Source organism: Protopterus annectens, chromosome 12.part0 (genome assembly GCF_019279795.1).
Source record: "Protopterus annectens isolate FY-2018-M chromosome 12.part0, PAN1.0, whole genome shotgun sequence".
Lineage (NCBI taxonomy): Eukaryota > Metazoa > Chordata > Ceratodontiformes > Protopteridae > Protopterus > Protopterus annectens.
In genome coordinates, this window is record NC_056746.1 from 1,003,894,824 (window position 1) to 1,003,914,271 (window position 19,448).

Genomic DNA, 19,448 nt, shown 5'->3' on the forward strand with positions numbered 1-19,448 from the left:
TAAATCTTTCTAGCATGTCGAAGGGTCAGATGCTGGCGTCCTCTCCTGCCCAGTTGGTGAATCTGGGAATTCTGAGACAATGTTACAATTGCCTCATGTACACAGACAACCCTCTCCTCCTCCCACGTAACACTAACACTTGCGAGAAATGCAGCTATTTAGCCAAACTGGAGGCTGAGCTCTCTCAACTCAGGACTGGCAAGACCAGGCAGGAGGAGAAGGCAACTACACACACCACAATACCAGTCTCACATAACTCAACCACACCACTGAATCAAACACAAACACACTAAGACATACTCGGAGGCTCTGAGTAAAAATTTACCTAAACAGCAGAGGCCTCCAAAGCAGACACCCAAGCAACTGCAAACTCAATACACCACACAAACAACACATAAACAACAAAATCAGTGTGCAAAGCAGTCACTGCCCTTAAGGCCAAATACAACACCAAACAATAACACTATAAAAGCAGTTAATAAAAAGATTGGTTCACTGTATAGAATTAAACCCTTCCTTACACCAGAAGCACGGACCACCTTAGCACAATCACATCTTATCTCTACCCTACTGTATACTTCCTCTATTTACACTAATCTCTCTAAAAGCAACCTTAGGAAACTGACTACATCCTACCACAATACAGCTCGTTTTGCCACAGCATCCCAGTATAGAACTCACCACTGTCTAAACTTAAAACACTTACACTGGTTGGAACTTCCTAACAAACTTATCTATCAACAACTCTTAATAACACATAACATTCTATATCAACCATCAAAGACACCTGCTCTTAGTAACCTCTTGACCCCCTATAATAACTTGAAACAGCTGCGCTCCGCCGAAAAGCTACAAGTCAACACAACGAGAATTACAAATTCTGCAGGTAACTGCCTTTTCTCCAACTCAGTAGGCAAAATATGTAATAACCTCCCCTCACACATTACCTCTCTAGGCTCCTTTCATCTTTTTAAAAAACAACTTCTTTTACATCTGAACTTCTGGCTCTGCTCTTGTACCAATCCAGACTAATCTACTTTCTTCTTTCTACTATCATATCTCCTTATTTCAAAACTGCAATCTTTCTCTGTGATCACAAATGACTTAATGACTGTACTGTTACTACTGTTCTCAAAAAAAAAAATAGGGTACAAACAATGTCTTTTACAAGTATGTATATACATTTTAAAATATGTAATACCCCATCCTCACATAATTGTACTGTAAAGAATTAATGCCTTTCTCAATACGTAGATAGCACTATGTGTTTTTTATTACTTGATCTAGACTAATATGTATGCATTGTTGCTCACTGTCTGTGTCATAGGCATTTATTGTAAATGTTTAATTTCTATAACCTTGTTTTAATCTGTGGAGCTTTTCTCCCCGGGCCTCCACTGAAAATGGAAATTATCCAGCTGGACTAGCCCGGTCAACAAATGTAAAATAAAATAAAATAATAAATAAATAAACATGGCTAGATGGCTGCAGAGAGTCTTAGGAACAAAAGATTTACAAATGGGGCAGGACTTATGGTCGTGGGCCTCACCTGAAATAAAACGCACTGATTGTGTGTGTCCTTGTGAGGAATTTGTCTCCCACAAGCACACTTCCCTTTTCTAGTGGACATGTACGTCTGAGAAACAAGGCAAAGACAAAAAGAAAAACAAACAGGGTACTTATCTGTAGCGGTCGTCTGGATAAACGAGCGATCTTCTCGAACTGGCAACAGGAGCCCAACGTTCACTGCAGCAGAAAACTTCTGAAGGGGGTATGTGCAGACGTCACTTTTATGGCCTACGTCAGTTTATGGCTCTGACCTGAGATGTCACATGTACCCCCCCCCCCCCCGCTCCAAAGACTTTGGCATACTGGCCGGATGTCTGGCGCTGCAGGCAGCAACCTCCCTACTGTGATGAATACTGCAACATGAGAATAGAGGGACAGTGCATGATCCACAGAGAAGATGCTCAGAATTGTTTCCTCTTCAACTTCATCTTCAGTTTCTTAAGTTTCAAAATAGACCAGAAACATCAAATGACAATGTTTGTCCCAAGCTGTATAATATACTCTTTGCCAAACAGGCAAATAATCGGCAGCCGAAGAACATAAAAAAATAATACAAATGGAACAAGGCAGCACCATAGAACATATACTGTTACAGTTTAACAATAACTGCAAGGCAGATACTAAGCTGTTTGTTTGGTCTAGTGGCAAGAAAGTACAGTTGTGTAAACTTACCATAAATGTAGATATTAGAGGGTATTCACTGTAGCAGTTATCACCTGTGGGGTATCCCTGCTGTGGTAGCCCTCGGTGGGCTCGAATACCAGAGTCAATGTTTTTGTGCGCTGGCTGCTGTCACCTGTAGTCTGACGTCAAGTCGTCAGTGCTATAAAGCAAGGCAGCCAACCTCATTACATCAGTTTTTCTTGTCCTAACTCATCAGAAGCACAAGGGAAAAGAGAGAAGTGGTGCTGGTGGCTAAAAGCCACCTTGGGAAGCTTGTATCCCCCTAGGGGAAGATGTTAAATGGGGGATGGAGAGAGGGAAACCAAGACTGCAACAGTGAATACACTCTAATGTCTACATTTATGGTAGGTGTACACAAAGTACAGTTTTGTACCTACCATAAATGTAGATGTTCGAAGATCCACATTGCTGCAGTCCTTACATATGGGTAGTCCGCTGTCCTCGGTCGGCCCGAATACCAAAGTATTAGGCTGACGTCGGTCAAGGCGCTTATAACTGACATCAGGACGTCAGGGTACAAAAGCGCATGACCGACGTCATATCCTCAGTCTTTTCTTGCCCCAGATGTCAGAAGGCCCTAAAAAGAAAGGCCAAAGCCAAAAAACAGCAAAGAACAACCACCCACCCCTGCACTAACCATATTTACAATATTTACAACCCAAACCACACAACCACCACAAACTACAGAGGGAAGGAGGGAGGGTATTGGACTGCAGCAATGTGGATCTTCGAACATCTACATTTATGGTAGGTACAAAACTGTACTATGTTCTTCATCTCACATTGCTGCAGTCCTTACATATGGGTAGAATCCCAAAGCAGAGGTAAGGGAGGATGGCAAAACTATAAAGCATTAGGAGCTGTCAAAATGCCCTGTAAAATTGCAGTGGCAAATCCAGCCCTAGATTTAGAGTAAAGTGGAAGGTGGTAATGCTTAGAGAAAGTATGCACTGAACTCCAAGTAGCTGCCTCCAAAATATCTTTAGTAGCCACCCCTTAAAAAGCTGTAGAAGTGGCAGTAGCCCTAGTGGAATGAGGCCTAATCCCAGCTGGAATCTCCTTACCATGATGGGAATAACAGAAAGCAATACAAAACCAATCCACTTAGAAATAGTTTGTTTTGAAACAGGTTTGCCCTGAGAACCCAAAGCAAATGAAACAAACAACTGCTGAGACTGCCTGAACCCTTTAGTTCTGCTCAAATAATATCGCAACTGTCTGTGTATATCCAAAGTGTGCAAAATCTTTTCCCCTTTATTTTGGCGGTTTGCATAAAAAGTAGGCAAATGAATAGTTTGGTTTAAAGCCACACTAGAAACCACTTTAGGCATAAAGGAAGGGTTAGTACGCAAAGATACCCTATCCTTGTGGAAAATTAAGAAAGGCTCAACCGCCATAAGGGCCTGTAATTCGGAAACCCTTCTCGCAGAGGTAATGGCCAACAAAAAAGCAGTCTTCCATGATAAATATTTCAACTCGGCAGTAGCTGCAGGCTCAAAAGGTTGTAGAGTAAGTTTCTCCAACACAAAATTGAGATCCCAAGCAGGAGTAGGAGCTCTACGTGGGGGTCTTATATTCTTTGCCCCTCTAAGGAATTGCTTAAACAAAGGATGAGAAAATAATGGTGGGTCACAGTCATAGCGAGCAGAAATTGCTGCAGCATGAACCTTTATAGAGGAGAAGGACAAACCTTTGTCCAATAACTCAGTAAGGTATTGAAGAGCAACACTTAAATTAGGTTTAGAAACATCAAAGTCCTTTGCTGTACTCCAAATTAAAAATCTCCTCCATTTATCTGCGTAAACTTTCCTTGTACTAGGCCTTCTGGCCTCCAAAATAACATTCAAAACTTGTTGTGGAAGCTGAGACCCTCCCAGGTTTAAAACCGAACATGCCAGGCTGTTAGATGCAGAGACTGAAGTTTGACATTGAGTAAGTGACTGTTCTCCTGAGACAGCAGGTGTGGAATCGAAGGCAAAGGCCATGGAGGCTCCCGTACCAGACTTCTCAGTAATGGGTACCAGTGCTGTCGAGGCCAATCCGGAGCTATTAAAATCATGGTTGGCTTGTCCTGTCTGACCTTCAGGAGTACCTTTGGGAGGAGAGGCAGTGGTGGAAAGGCATACACGTGAAGATTGCTCCAATTGAATGAGGGAGCATCCACTTTCCAAGCTGTGGGATGAAACCTTTTTGTGCAAAACTTTGGCAACTGGTAATTTAGTGGAGAAGCGAACAGATCTATGTCTGGAGTTCCCCATAACACTGTCAATTTTGAAATACATGAGGATCCAATTTCCACTCGTGGGGATCCATTATTTGTCTGCTCAACACATCTGCTAAGGAGTTCTGTGTTCCTGGCAGAAACCTTGCCTGAAGATTTAGCTGTAAACTGAGAGCAGTCTCCCACAAAATCATTGCTTGTCTGCATAGAGGGTATGAATGTGTCCCCCTTTGCTTGTTGATGTACCACATGACAGTTGTGTTGTCGGTTTGAATCAACACCTGCCCTGGAAGAAGTAAATCCTTGAAAGCTATCAATGCAAATTGGACTGCTAACATCTCCTTCAAGTTGATATGTAAATGTTGAAGTCTGGCAGGCCACGTGTCTTGTACCCATTTTCCATTTAGATGAGCTCCCCAAGCTTTGTCTGAGGCATCTGTCGTTAGAATCTGACTTGCCTCTGGTCGGGTCACAGAGAGTCCCTTGTTTAGGTGACATTCCTGAGCCCACCACAAAAATTCCTTTTGAATGCAAGGTATTATCTGAATGACAGTGTCCATATCTTGGCAGTGTTAGTCCATACATTTTTGAGATACCATTGTAGCTTCCTCATATGCAGTTTGGCATTGGGAAGTACCAGAATACAAGATGCCATGAACCCCAAGGCTTGAAGGACTGTCCTTGCAGTCAGCCTGGACTGACGAGACAATTGATGGAAATAAAGAGAAAGATTCTTTTGTTTGTCCGGGGTCAAAAGGCCATCTGGGATGCTGTATTCAGTCTCACACCCAGAAAGCACCTGTCCTGAGAGGGTACTAGACTGGACTTTATTTCGTTCACAGAATACCCTAGGCATCTTAACACTGCCATCACATACTGTAAATGATGAAGAAGTTCGTCCTTCCCTTGAGCCAGAATCAGGCAATCGTCCAAATAAGGATAGATTTGTATTCCTTTTAGCCTGAAGAAAGCTATCACTGGAGCCAGAACCTTTGTGAACACTCTGGGCGCAGTAGATAAGCCAAAGGGCAATGCAGAGAACTGATAATGAAAAGTCCCAGCCCGAAAACGCAGATACTTCCTGCAACTGGGCCTGATAGGAACATGAAGGTAAGCCTCCTTGAGATCCAGAGTCACCATCCAGTGATCTTTGCCCAGCAGAGGTAAAAGCTGTTGTAACGTCAACATTTTGAACTTGGGAATGTCCAGATATGTGTTGAGGATAGATAAATCCAAAATTGGTCTCCACGTGTTCCCTTTCTTTGGTACTAGAAACAGGCGAGAATAAAATCCTAGGCCCACTTCTAGCAGAGGGACCGGTTGTATAGCTCCTATTTGAAGTAGTAGAGAAATCTGTTTGTGAGCCTCTAGTCTTTGCTGAGGAGGAACGTCTGGCATGCCTTTGAAAGGAGGCAAGGTATGGAAATAAAACTTGTAACCTTGGTGTATGATATCCAATACCCATTTGTCCTGGGTAATCAAAATCCAATTTTCCTTGAAGAGTGCCAACCGTCCTCCCAAAGGTGCTGCCAGGCAAGAAGGATCTGGCAGCTGAAAAAGTAGGTCATTGGGCCTGTTTACGAAAGGGCTGACCCCTGCCCTCACTCGAAGATTGTGCAGATGAAATCCATGTTCTAGGTCTGAAGGAACTCTGAGCTCTGCCCCTACCACGTCTAGATCTACCCCTAGACTGAGAATCAGAAGAAGGATACGTCCACCCCTTAGCAGGCCAATTTCTACTAAACTTCGGAGGCTGAACTTGCAAAAAATCTTTAACAGTCTGCATAGACTTAGCCTTGTCTTCCATTTTCTTCAAGACCGACTCCACAGGTGGACCAAACACTTCAGACTGCAAAGGAGCAATCAAAATCCTTGTCTTAACATGGTCAGATAAATTCTGATCCTTAAGCCAGGCGTGCCTGCAAAGAACTGAACCAGTGGCAGCCACCCTAGAAGAGGCCTGCAAAGCATCAAAACCACACTGTAAAGAATGCTTACCCACCTGTTCAGAGACATGCACCAAATCTTGTAATTCTTTACACTCAATGCCTTCTGCCAGAGCATCCACCTTAGATTTCAATTGAGAAAGAAGAAAATTCTGATATTTCAACATATGAAACTGGCAATTCAAAGCCCTCATGGCTAAGGTAGAAGATGTATAGACCTTCTTTCCCCATCTATCCAAAGCTCTGGCCTCTTTATCTAGAGGAACCAGATTCTTAACAACAGAGGCCCTGACACCCTTAGGTCCCTGACTAATAGTTTCTGGGTCCGCCCTAGGACTCTTATAGAGATATTTATGAGCCTCAGGAACCCTGTAATACCTATCCGGTTTAACAGGCGCAGGAGGCAGAGAATCAGGATTAAGTGAAGCCTCTGAAAATACATCTTGCACAACATCCAGAACAGGGGGTATAGCTAAGGGCCTATGTTGAGGTAAAACAAAATTCCCTAAGCCTTTTCCGTGAATCAGAGAAGTCCTGACCTTCCCACTTAAAATGTTCCCTCATAGAATGAAGTGTCTCTGAAAAAGAAAAATCCTCTGGAGGAGAAGCAGAAGGAGTGGAATCTTCTGCATCAGAATCAGAATAAGGAGTGTACTCCTGCAAGTCTTCAGCCGAAGACTCCGAAACATCCGAAGCCTGTTCAAAACTTTCCAACTCTGGCTCCACCCTAGGCCTCTTATCAGGAGGGGGCATCGAACCTCTAATCAGAGTAATCAAATCCTCTGCCATTTTAAGCATGTGCTTCTTAGGCACAGACCCTGCTGAACTAGGACTGATACCAGCAGAAGCTAAACCTGGCCTGCCTCTGGAAGAAGCCTTGGAAACAGAAGGAGAGGGCCTAACCACCCTGGGAAGGGAGGGGAGTACAGAAACCTGAGAAGCCCCTTCAGCCTGACCTGCCTCTTGAGAGGCCACATCCTGCAAAATTAAAGTCTCCCCCTGAGACTCCATAGAAGCCTCCATCGGAACCACCGGTTCCACTGAAGCCTCTAAAGAACCGGCGTCCGGAACGGACGACTCATCTTGCCTGGGTTTAACCGCTTTGTCTTTGCGCTTCTTCGTGGAAGCAGGCGGAGTATCCGACGGCATATTATAATTGCACCGCTTACCGAAGACCAGCCTAGCACAATCTAACCTTCGCTTAATAGTGCGCTTATTAAACCTAGCACAAAGCGACACCGACTACGTCGTGCTCAGGCCCCAAACAAGGAATGCACAAAGAATGATAATCCCTATGCGGTATCTGTTTCCCACAAGAAATACAATTATTCACTTTTTCTGACATCCGGTAATACACTGAGGCAAGAAAAACAAAATATTCTAGCGGGTACTTAGCCAACTTGGATTCGGTCTGAAACTCCGAACTCGAAAAATTTCAGAACGCCGAACGGCACTTGCAACGCTGCTTCTGCATCAGACCATGCGGCAAAAAAAGACTGAGGATATGACGTCGGTCATGCGCTTTTGTACCCTGACGTCCTGATGTCAGTTATAAGCGCCTTGACCGACGTCAGCCTAATACTTTGGTATTCGGGCCGACCGAGGACAGCGGACTACCCATATGTAAGGACTGCAGCAATGTGAGATGAAGAACATCTGTACTATGTTCTTTGTGTTTCACTGTTGCAGTCATCACCTGTGGGAGGATTCCCAAAGCTGAGGAAAAGGGTGGAAGGATAGATAGAGTCCTAGTTACAGGTCAGGAGGCCCTGGAGAATTGCAGAGGTAAACCCTGCCCTAGACTTAGAAAAAGAGAGGTAGGTGGTAATGCTTTGTAAAGGTATGGACAGAGGTTCAGGTGGCCGCTTCCAAGATGTCTGTGGTAGGTACTCCTCTGAGGAAGGCAGTGGAAGTAGAGGTTGCCCTAGTGGAGCAGGTACGGATAGACCTAGAGATGGGTTTTCCATTTAGTCTAACAAAAATGGATACAGTGTGAAATCCATTTGGAAATGGTTTGTTTGGAGATGCCCTCCCCCTGCCCCTGGGGCAAAGCTTACAAGAAGCTGGTCTGTTTTTCTGAATGGCTTAGTATGATCCAGACAGCATCTGGGTTGTCTGTGCATGTCTAGTGAGTGTAGAATTCTTCCCCCCTTGTTTTGAGGGTTAGGAAAAAAGGTGAGAAGGTGTATGGCCTGTTTAAGATTCACATCAGATACCACCTTGGGCATAAAGGAGGGTTTAGTCCTCAGGGAGACTCTGCATGGAAAATTATGAAGGGCTCAACAGCCATGAGAGCTAGAAGTTCTGAGTCCCTTTTGGCTAAGGTGATAGCTAGCAGGAAGGCAGTCTTCCAAGAGAGGTATTTCAATTCTGTTGAAGCAGCAGGTTCGAAAGGAGGTAAGGCTAGTTTCTCTAACATATAATTCAGGTCCCAGGGTGGCTTTGGAGGCCTTCTTTGAGGCCTGATATTAGAAGCCCCCCTGAGGAATTGCTTAATCAAAGGATGAGAGAAGAGGGGTGGGTCTGAATCGTAACAGGCAGAGATGGCCGAGGTGTGGATTTTAATAGAGGAGAAAGAGGCCACTATTGAGCAACTCTGTTAGGTAATCCAGGATGAGAGGGATGGAAGGTTGGGAGGTACTGCTCCCTTTTGATCGTTTCCAGGAGCAGAATCTTCAATTTTCCTGCATATGGTTTTCTTGTGCTGGGCCTTCTAGACTCTGATGATGTCTAGGACCCGTTTGCTTAACAGTGACTTCCTGTTAGTTTTTAGTGCATCAGCCATGCTGAAAGTTTGAGTCTGTAGATCTGGGTGCAGTACCTTCCCTTTCCTGGGTTAAGAGGTCTGACATCAGGGAAAGCAGCTTTGGGGCTGTAAGGTCAGACTGTGTAATAAGGGGTACCAATGCTGTCTGGGCCACTCTGGAGCAATGAGGATAGCCTTTGGTCTCTCCCCTCTTATTTTGATCAGAACCTTGGGAATAAGCGGCAGAGGAGGGTACATGTACACAAAGAGGGAGCTTCCAGGGATAAGTCATGGCATCCATCTTCCATGCGAGGAGGTGATACTCCCTGGTACAAAACTTGTGCAGCTGGTGGTTGAGGTGCAAGGCAAACCGGTCCAATTCTGGGGTCCCCCACTCCTGGGTGATTTGCAGAAAGATTTCTCTGTGGAGCTGCCATTCGTGGGGTTCCAGTACGTTTCTGCTTAGGTGGCCCACCAGTGTGTTGTTGATTCCTGGTAAGTATTGGGCAATTGGGTGTAGCCCCATGAAGGCGGCTGCAAGACTCATGGCTAACCTGCATAGAGGGTAAGATTGGGTGCCCCCCTGCTTGTTGATGCATCACATTACTGTGGTGCTGTCTTTTTCTTATAAGGAGGACATCTGGCCTGAGATGGGGTTGGAAGGAATTCAGAGCCTTTTGCACTATCATTTCTTTCTGGTTGATGTGCAAGTGAAGTTGCTGGGTGTCCCCAAAGGCCTTGGGTACATCTGCCTGCTAGGTGAGCACCCCAAGCAATGGCTGAGGCATCGGTGGTGATGGTCTGGCCAGAAGGGCAGAGGATGAAGGGAAGATCCTTATTCATAGCACAAGCCTCTGCCCACCAGAGAAATTCAACCCTTATAAAAGGGATTAGAGGGAGAGTGGTCTCTAGGGACAGAGTGCTGACACCAAAGGTTCTTTAAGTACCATTGAAGTCTTCTCATGTGAAGCCTGGTGAGAGGGATGAGAAGGATGCAAGATGCCATGTATCCCAGGGATTGCAGGAACTTCCTCACAGTGAGGTGACTTCTGGAAATGAGCTGGGTGAAGTAGAGGCAGGAAGCTCTGCTTCTCTGGGGATAGGAAGGCCATTTGGGTTGCTTTGTCTAGCACAGCTCCCAGGAAAACAATTTTCCTGGTGGGGTTTTACTTTGATTTTTTTCTCATTGATGGTGAACCCTAGGGAAGGTAGGAATGATTTGACAAAGAAGGTCCTGGAGCAACTTTTCTTTGCAGACCACCTGAATGACACAGTCATCCAGATAAGGGTAAATCTGTACATTTCTCTGCAGAATGCTATAGCTGGGGCCAAGCATTTGGTGAATACTCTGGGAGCAGTAGATAAGCCAAAGGGCAGTGCAGAGAACTGAAAGTGTCGATAGCCTGCTCTGAAGTGCAGGAATTTTCTCCACGATTCCCTGATGGGGATGTGGAGACAGGAATCTTTTAGGTCTAGTTTCACAAGCCAGGCATTTTCTGAGAGCATAGGCAGGAGCTGCTGCAAGGTTAGCATTTTGAATCTGGGGACCACCAAGGATGTTCAGTTTGGATAGATCCAGGATGGGGTGCCAAGTGCCCTCTTTTCTGGGAACAAGGAATAGTCTGGAGTAAAAACCTTTTCCCGTTTGATCTGAGGAACAGGTTCTACTGCCCCTGGGATATTAGAGTTTGGACCGTTTTCAATGCCTTTGCACACTGGTTTGGGGGGAGGTCTGGGTACCCTCTTGGAACAGGGAGTTTGCTGAAGGAGAATCTGTATTCCTGAGAAATGATCTTAGACCCATTGGCCCTTGGTCTGTTGTCCTTGAAGAGGGTGAGCCTTCCTCCCAGTTTCTGATGAGTGAAAGGAGGGCAGAGGGGGGAGGGAGAGTCATTGTGAGTGCTTGCCATAGAAGCTTGGCTTAGAACCTCCTGCCTTAGAGACAGAAGTGGTCCACTGTTTGCTTCTTTGCTGGCCCTGGGATAGGGGCCTGGATAGCCTGTCCTTGCGGGTCTTACCTTGGCCCTCTCTGCTAGATGCAGGGAAGGCCCAGTACTTAGAGGGAAAGTTCCTGCTGAACCTGGGAGGTTGAACTTGAAAGCCTTTACTGTTTGCATAAATTTTGCTTAGTCTTCCATCTTTTTAAGCACCTCTTCTGCTTTTTCCCCAAACAAGCGTTCCTTATCTAGGGGTGCATCAATAATTTTGACTTGACATGATCAGGGAGAGGTTGTTCCTTCAGCCATGCATGTATTCTAATAACAGACCCTGTCACTGCTGCCCTGCTAGAGGCTACTAAGGCGTTATATTCACATTATAAATAGTGTTTGGCCACTTGACAAGGAGAGTAGAGTAATTCTGCCAGCTCTTTTGAGTTGGCACCTTCAGGAGAGGTAGCAGTCTTGTTTTAATTGTTCCAAAGTATGTAGTTGATATTTTAACATATGGAACTGAGTGCTCTGATAGCCAAGGTTGTAGAGGTGTATACTTTCTTACCCAATCTGTCCAGAGCTCTGGAGACTTTGTCAGAAGGAAGAGGATTCTTGGCAGAACTAGTATTAGCTCCTTTGGGTCCCTGTGTAATAACCTCAGGGTCTGCAGCAGGATTCTTGTACAGGTATTTTCGAGAATCCGGTACTCTGTAGTATCCTGTACAGGTATTTGTGAGAATCCGGTACTCTGTAGTATCCTGTCAGGTTTAGTTGGAGAAGGAGGCAGGGCATCAAGAGCTAAGATGGATTCATGGAAAACATCAACCACCACTTCCCAGACAGGTGGGATGGCCAAGGGTCTGTGCTGGGGCAGTTCCAGAAACTCTCTAAGTTGTTTCTTTGACTGTGGGAAGTCTTAGATTCCCATTGAGAATGTTCCCTAAGGGAGTGAAGGGTTCCCCCAAAGGAGAGGTCCTCTGGAGGGGAGGCAGAAGGGATGGATTCCTCTGCATCAGAATCCTCAAACAGTTAAGGGATGTTGTTCCCCTTCAAAAGCAGAATAATCAGATTCCTCAGACACTTGGTATGTCATAATTTCTGGAGAAGGATGCCTTTTCCTTTTTGGAGTGGGGAAGGGAGTACCTCGGATAAGGGAGACGAGATCCTCCGCCATTTTAAGCATTTGAGCTTGGGGTGGGGGAGCAGTAGCAAGATGGTGGCTAGAAGCAGATTTCCTAGGAGTGGTCTGGCTTCTAGGCCAGAGAGAATCGGTCGGTCTCCAAGAAGCAGTAGTCAGATGTGAAGACATCTGTTTTTGTCTAGAATCGGTAGTGTGAAAGGCCTCCTCAGAAGCCGGTGCCTCCTCAGAAGTCGTGGCTCCAGACCCAACAGAGGTAGAGACAGCCAAAGGCTCGGAAGACAAAGTGGATTTCTGTGGCATACCAGACTCTGAAAGGGTCTTGGCAGAGACCTGCATAGAAATCAAGTTGGGCATCAGGGGCTGCGATACCGCCTCTCTGAATTCCGGAAAACTGACTACTTGCTTAGCGATAGTGTCGTCGGAAGGCTTAGCCTTGTGTGGCCTGTCTCTATCTTTATCTCTATGTTTTTTTCAGAATGTCGACAAATTGTTGGCTGACAGACGTCATATCGGAAATCGAAGACAGAACACGAAAATAACAGTCTACAAAAAGAGCTCAACGGCGAATGGTTCTGACATTAAAGAGGGCGCAGACCCAGCAACGAGGGACGTTGTGGCCGGGGCCTAAATAAGTGATGCAGTAAGAATGAAAGTCTCAGGATGAGATCTACTTTCCACAGGCGAGACAATTGTTAACTTTTTCGGACATCGGTTAGAGCAAGAAAAAAGGGTCCCCAACGGGGTATTTAGCTTTAGATGTTTTCTGATGAAATTCAACTTCTGGTAGAGACTGACCAGCACTCGTGTGAACTGCTTCTGCTACAGGCTCCTCTGCAAGAAAGACTGATGCAATGACATCGGCTGCCTTGCTTTATAGCACTGATGGCAGCTGGCGCACAAAAACATTGACTTTGGTAATCGGGCTAACCAAGGGCTACCACAGCAGGGATAATCCACAGGTGAGGATTGCAACAGTGAAACACGAAGAACATAACTTTGCAATTGCAGTGCTTGTGCTTCAGTTCTTGCTACCTTATTTATTTTGTTTTACTTGTTTTAATATTCAGAGACATTCAATATTATGATTGAAGTCATACTCTTCTTTAGGTCATGTAGCTGTCATAGGTTCATAGTTCATATTCACAGTTCATAGGTTCACATTCACTGCAGCTGCATTAGAGTATTTGCTATTCATAGTGCGGGAGGTACTTATGATAAGGCTTAATGTGTCCACTTCTTTCCATGCTTGTCTATGCGTTGCCGATATTCGGATGCTGATAATTCTTTAATTGTTCAGCAAAGAGTATAAATCGACAGCTTCGGACAGATATCATGTCATTTGAGGTTTCCAGACTCAATTGAAACTTAGAAAGTCCTCTCCTCCTTTCCAGTAGCTCCCTGCATCATGACAAATCTCTGCTCTCCAAATGAGCCTCTGTTACCACCAGCAGTGGTGTGAGCCAGGTGGGAGCCACTATTCCTCTCCTGCAGAATATGCACACTCATCCTTCTTGTCCATACCATCAAGTGCCAAAACAACTATACAAACTCAAGTATCCTCAGTTACAGTCAGGGCTTTACACCTCTATACCACCAGCACAGACTTCATAACATCATAGACCGACTAAAATCAGGAAATACGAGATAGCCACACAGCTGTGTGTAGATCACCTTTTCAACCTTTCCAATAAAGCAAAGGTTAGAAACAGGGTGGTAACTCTCTCAAAAGCCGGATCCAAATACTTTTTTTTGAGAACTGGGATAACAGAAGCCTCCTTCAGACATGACGGGAACAGCCCAGTTCTTAATGGGGATTACACTGTGTGGAGAATAACTGTGCCCTAGTGACTCAAGAAAATTTAAATAACCTCATAGAGCCAGGATCCAGGTTACAACTAGTCAGACTCATAGCTGAAAAAATGTCCAGGAGATTATCATAACCAAACTATTCAAACTTTGCCTAGAAAGATCAGTTTCCCTTCACAGATAACACGCAATCCTCAGCTGGTACTTCCCGAGGCAAAAAAGAAGGCATTATCTTGACCACCATTGTCTGCAAATAAGCATACTGTTTCCAAACACTGATGAAAGGTAAAAATACTCTGGGTCATCATACAGGCCACAAAGTCTAAAGGCAACTCAAAAAGGAGTGCAGCTAAACCATGGACTGCAGCAGAGATCTCTCTGGACACACAATCAACCCTTTTCCAGGAAATCTCAGTCTGGTATTAAGCACAAGTTTCATCCAGATCAACTCTACACTTTATCCTCGAGAAGGAGCATCCTCCCCTTCACTCTTTCAATCTTAGCTCTAACCCTTATATCAAGCAAAGCTCATGTTGAAACTAAAGCTTATGACCAACCATCAGCCTAGTGCTTACTTTCAGTGGGGCACCCTGATACAGAGAAATGGTAATAGCATTTTTACACATTGGAACCTGATCACCAGGACAATTTACTTTACTCCCCCTCCAAAAGCTGGTCAAAACTGGGATAAAGAATAATGGAGTCTACTGCCATGATATCTCTACTCTGTTACTGAAGGAGATGCATGAAAAGTGAGCTTAAAGTAGACCAGGAAATAATCAGATCAAGAGAATGGCTCTACCCACCATATCTTTCACCTCTGTATCTATCTGGAAAATCAAGTCCAAGGAATGTCAGAATTTATTGGTTGCAGTAGAAACAACATGAGTGAAGACAGAGGTTTCCGTTAAACTTGGGAGTTCTATGGGGGAACTCACAGGTATTGTCATATCCCAGGCATTAAAATTCCTCAGGATTAGCCATCTCTAAGAAGTTCAGACTAAACCAAGAAAAAGTAAAAACAAACACTGTACCAAACGAATGAAGGAGAGTACTGCAGCCACAAATCCAAAGTCCGAAAACACGTTCGGTACTTCATCGTTCAGAAAGTTTATTTAAAACAACAACGTTTTCATCGCTAAACATAAGCAACTTCTTCAGAAAAGTGAGAAATTACAAGTGAAGGCATATTTAAGAAGTCTGCTCACTTCAGCAGAATTCTATTAACCAATCAGTTTAGTACCTCAATAATTAATTAGTTACAATGAATAAAACTTTTAAAGCAACTCAGACAAATACATTAACCAACTGTATCAGCTGCTATATGAAAAAACAGTATTGTACCCAACGTAAGCTATTCTTTACATGTTGAAATCAGTAAAGTTAGCGTTAACAATAAAAATTTATAAAAAAAATAAGCATATATAAAATAACAAAATAAGGAAATATAAAAGACAATGTAATGTTCAATTGTTTTCACAAGTTGACAATTGACTTCTTACTAGAACTAAATAAAACAGTCTTTACTGAGACTAGGAAAATGAACTAGTGTCTGTAACTAAGACAACGCTTTAGTTTAAATGTAAAACCTATATTGCAGTTGACGTTAAGTCCTGGATAGCAAAAGACATTTAATGACAACTGCCTTTCCAGTTAACTACGTTCTAGTAACAATAAGATAAGTCCCCGCTGGTGTCTTTATCTAAGACAACGCTTTAATTTAAGTATACAAGCTATATTGCAGTTGTCGTTAAATGCCAGGCATTTAACAACTGCCATTCGAGTTTGCGGCATTCTAATGTCAGTGAAGTAGGTCCCCCCCTGATGTCATGTGTAATTTGGTCTATAGCCAAGAATTGAAAAGAATGGTCACCTTTTGTATCTATGTGCTTCGCTAAAGCATTATCACTTTTACTTTTTGAGATGGCATAAATATGTTCGTATATTCTGTCTTTGAATTTGCGGTCTGTTTTTCCCACATAAAATGCGGGACAATTTTTACAGACTGCCAAGTATATGATACCTTTAGAGTTGCAGTCAAGTTTATGCTCGATCTGGTATTTTTTGTCTCCCATCTCAAATGAATTACTAGTAATTAAAGTAAAAAAGTGATAATGTTTTAGCGAAGCTCATAGATACAAAAGGTGACCATTCTTTTCAATTCTTGGCTATAGACCAAATTACACATGACATCGGGGGGGACCTACTTCACTGACATTAGAATGCTGCAAACTCGAATGGCAGTTGTCGTTAAATGCCTTTTTCTACCCAGGACTTAACAACTGCAATATAGCTTGTATACTTAAAAGAGTTGTCTTAGATAAAGACACCAGCGGGGACTTATCTTACTGTTACTAGAACGTAGTGAACTGGAAAGGCAGTTGTCATTAAATGTCTTTTGCTACCCAGGACTGAACGTCAACTGCAAAATAGTTTTTACATTTAAACTGAAGTGTTGTCTTAGTTACAGACACTAGTTCATTTTCCTAGTCTCAACAGAGACCGTTTTATTTAGTTCTAGTAAGAAGTCAATTGTCAACTTGTGAAAACAATTGAACATTACATTGTCTTTTATATTTCCTTATTTTGTTATTTTATATATGTTTATTTATTTTATAAATTTCTATTGTTCATGCCAACTTTACTGATTTCAACCTGTAAAGAATAGCTTACATTGGGTACAATACTGTTTTTTAATATAGCAGCTGATACAGTTGGTTAATGTATTTGTCTGCGTTGCTTTAAAAGTTTTATTCATTGTAACTAATTAATTATTGAGGTACTAAACTGATTGGTTAATAGAATCCTGCTGAAGTGAGCGGACTTTTTAAATATGCCTTCACTTGTAATTTCTCACTTTTCTGAAGAAGTTCCTTATGTTTAGCGATGAAAACGTTGTTTTAAATAAACTTTCTGAACGTTAAAGTACCTAATGTGTTTTCGGACTTTGGATTTGTGGCTGCAGTACCCTCCTTCGTTCGTTTGGTACAGTGTTTTTTTTTTTACTTCTTCTTGGTTTCATTTGTCATGGCTACAGGAGTACCAGACAGCCCACCCAGTCCGAATTTATTCGGTTCCACCCCACAACCAGTTTCTTCTGACTTGGCAACCATTATGAACTCTAACTCAACGTATGGATAATATTGTGAACCGCCTTGATATGCTGGATAAACAAAATAACAATGCAGTACATCCTTGTAACGTGGACCCGCGTTGTAATAGGTGCGATTCTAATGGTACAATTACACAGAGAACTAACAACATTAGAGGTGAACAAACTGGTACGAATAACACTACTGGTTCTCTCCCTCCAGAACAGGAGATCCGGCAAGACATTAACCAGCCTGAAACAGTGAACCATTCTAGCAGCACAGGGCTTATTGGCGCTCCTCTTCTTATGGAATGGGTCAACAATACTGACAAACTGACCTCAGGATTTATCCCTGACATGGAACGACTGGCTAGTGACGCTCAATCTACCCTAGTGAATACTTCAATTATTACCAAAAAGTTAAAGCTTTTGGACTTTAAACTATTAAAATTGAAAAAACTGCAACTAGAGGTAGTTTACTTTAAACAGTGCTTGACTGAAAAACTGGTGCCAAAAGGTCTAAGGTGCAACCAGTTTCCTACAGGTTTAATACCGGATTCATTATTCCATAAAGAGCTGTTAAATTTATTTGACACTTCAGGGTTTTTACTTATGGAATTAATGATTAAGCACTAAGTTTTACAAATTGAAGAATTATCTACAGGGGTTAACAACTTGGACAAAGATATTAAAGCAGACAATTTTTTCCAGTATAAATACGACTATGGGAGGGTTTTTACCAGTATAGATCAACTCCTTGAAAAACTTAAAATAAACAAGATCAAGAAGTTGAATCGTGATCGTTTGGCGTATTCAAATGGGTCTGCATACCCTAGACCTCAATCAGCCCAAGTTTGGCTAAATAAAAAACTAGTGTCTCCTACTAACAACTTGTCTGCAACCATAGACTCTGATCAACTACATGGCCAACACAAATATGGATACTGCCAATTGCCAGGTAAATGAACCTTTGAGACGCAGTGAAAGACTGCGGTCATAACAGTAATAACAACAATGTTAACAATAACTCACAACTGTTAATTCAACCTTCGAACAACATCCAAAATGACCAGGTTTTTTACCAAGAAGTGAATACCAAGAAGACTTCAAACCTACGGGGCCCTCGGAATCAGGGGAACAGAGGTTGGAACAACAGGAAGAAGCGTTAACAGTCTCTCTGGAATTGAACGCTTCACCAAAACTGGTTATATTAATTTTGATAGACCTGCTGGCTAAGGGAAATTCTTTTGTCCCTAGCAAAAATATTAACATCGCTCGAACTTTAATAGATTTGAAGTGCTTTGTAAGGAAATTAAACCTTTCCTTTCTTTTTGGTAATAATGAATGTTTCCACACTAACTTTAAGCCCTTGAGTACTTTTAACCCCCCCCCCTTTACATCCCCTGCTTCGTTTGTTTGAAAATATTAGTGAATTAGACATCAGACATATCCCAACCAACCGAAAGCAAGGTAAATACTCTAGTTTCAACAATGAGAGTCTGGAACAAACACAAGCCTTAGGACTTGTTAAGATCATTAATGGTATGTTGTATTAAACCAGATAAGGGAGGGGGACTGGTCATTTTTGATATAAATGATTATAACAAGAAAATGGAACTAGTACTTCACAGTCCAGCTTATACTAAAGTTTCACTTAATGAGTATAATGTAGCTCTGTCTAGAGTTAAAAACTACTTTAGGGATCTGTTTATTGAAACTAGAATTGACATGTTTAACTACATTAACATACCTTTTCCAAAACTACCAATTATGTTTGGGATAACAAAAATTCATAAAGACATGCTACATCCACCAATGAGACCTCTTATTGATGGCAGAGCTTCCCTAACCTACCCATGTGCTAAAATGGTAGATTTTATCCTTCAAAAATACTTGAAACAAATCCCACAAGTCTGTAAAGACTCATGGTTATTTTTAGATAACCTTAATAAGTTATCCATTCATCAAGACTTCAACTTTTTGACCATAGATGTGGTTGATCTTTACACTTCCATTCCACATATGGAAGCAGTTGAATGGACAGCCCTAATGATGAAAGAAAAAAATGCTCCAATTAAGGATATCGAACTAGTTTCTGAACTCATTGACATTATTTTGACCAATAATTTCTTTACCTTTAATGGTCAGCATTATTTACAAAAGCATGGTGTAGTGATGGGCTCACCATGTGGTGCGAGTCTAGCAAATATGTTTGTAGCTTATTGGGAAAAGTTGTTTATTTTTGACCAACCCGACAAGGTAAACTTACTCATATATTATACAAGATTTTTGGATGCTATATTTATCATCTTT

The 19,448-nt window shown here is 42.7% G+C and overlaps 1 protein-coding gene across 1 annotated transcript in view; it reads right to left on the minus strand.

Moving 5' to 3' along the window:
• Positions 1–19,448, minus strand: part of ATP9A (ATPase phospholipid transporting 9A (putative)) — a 2,147,009-nt gene that overhangs the window by 1,967,157 nt on the left and 160,404 nt on the right. The gene's annotated exons all lie outside the window — the stretch shown is intronic.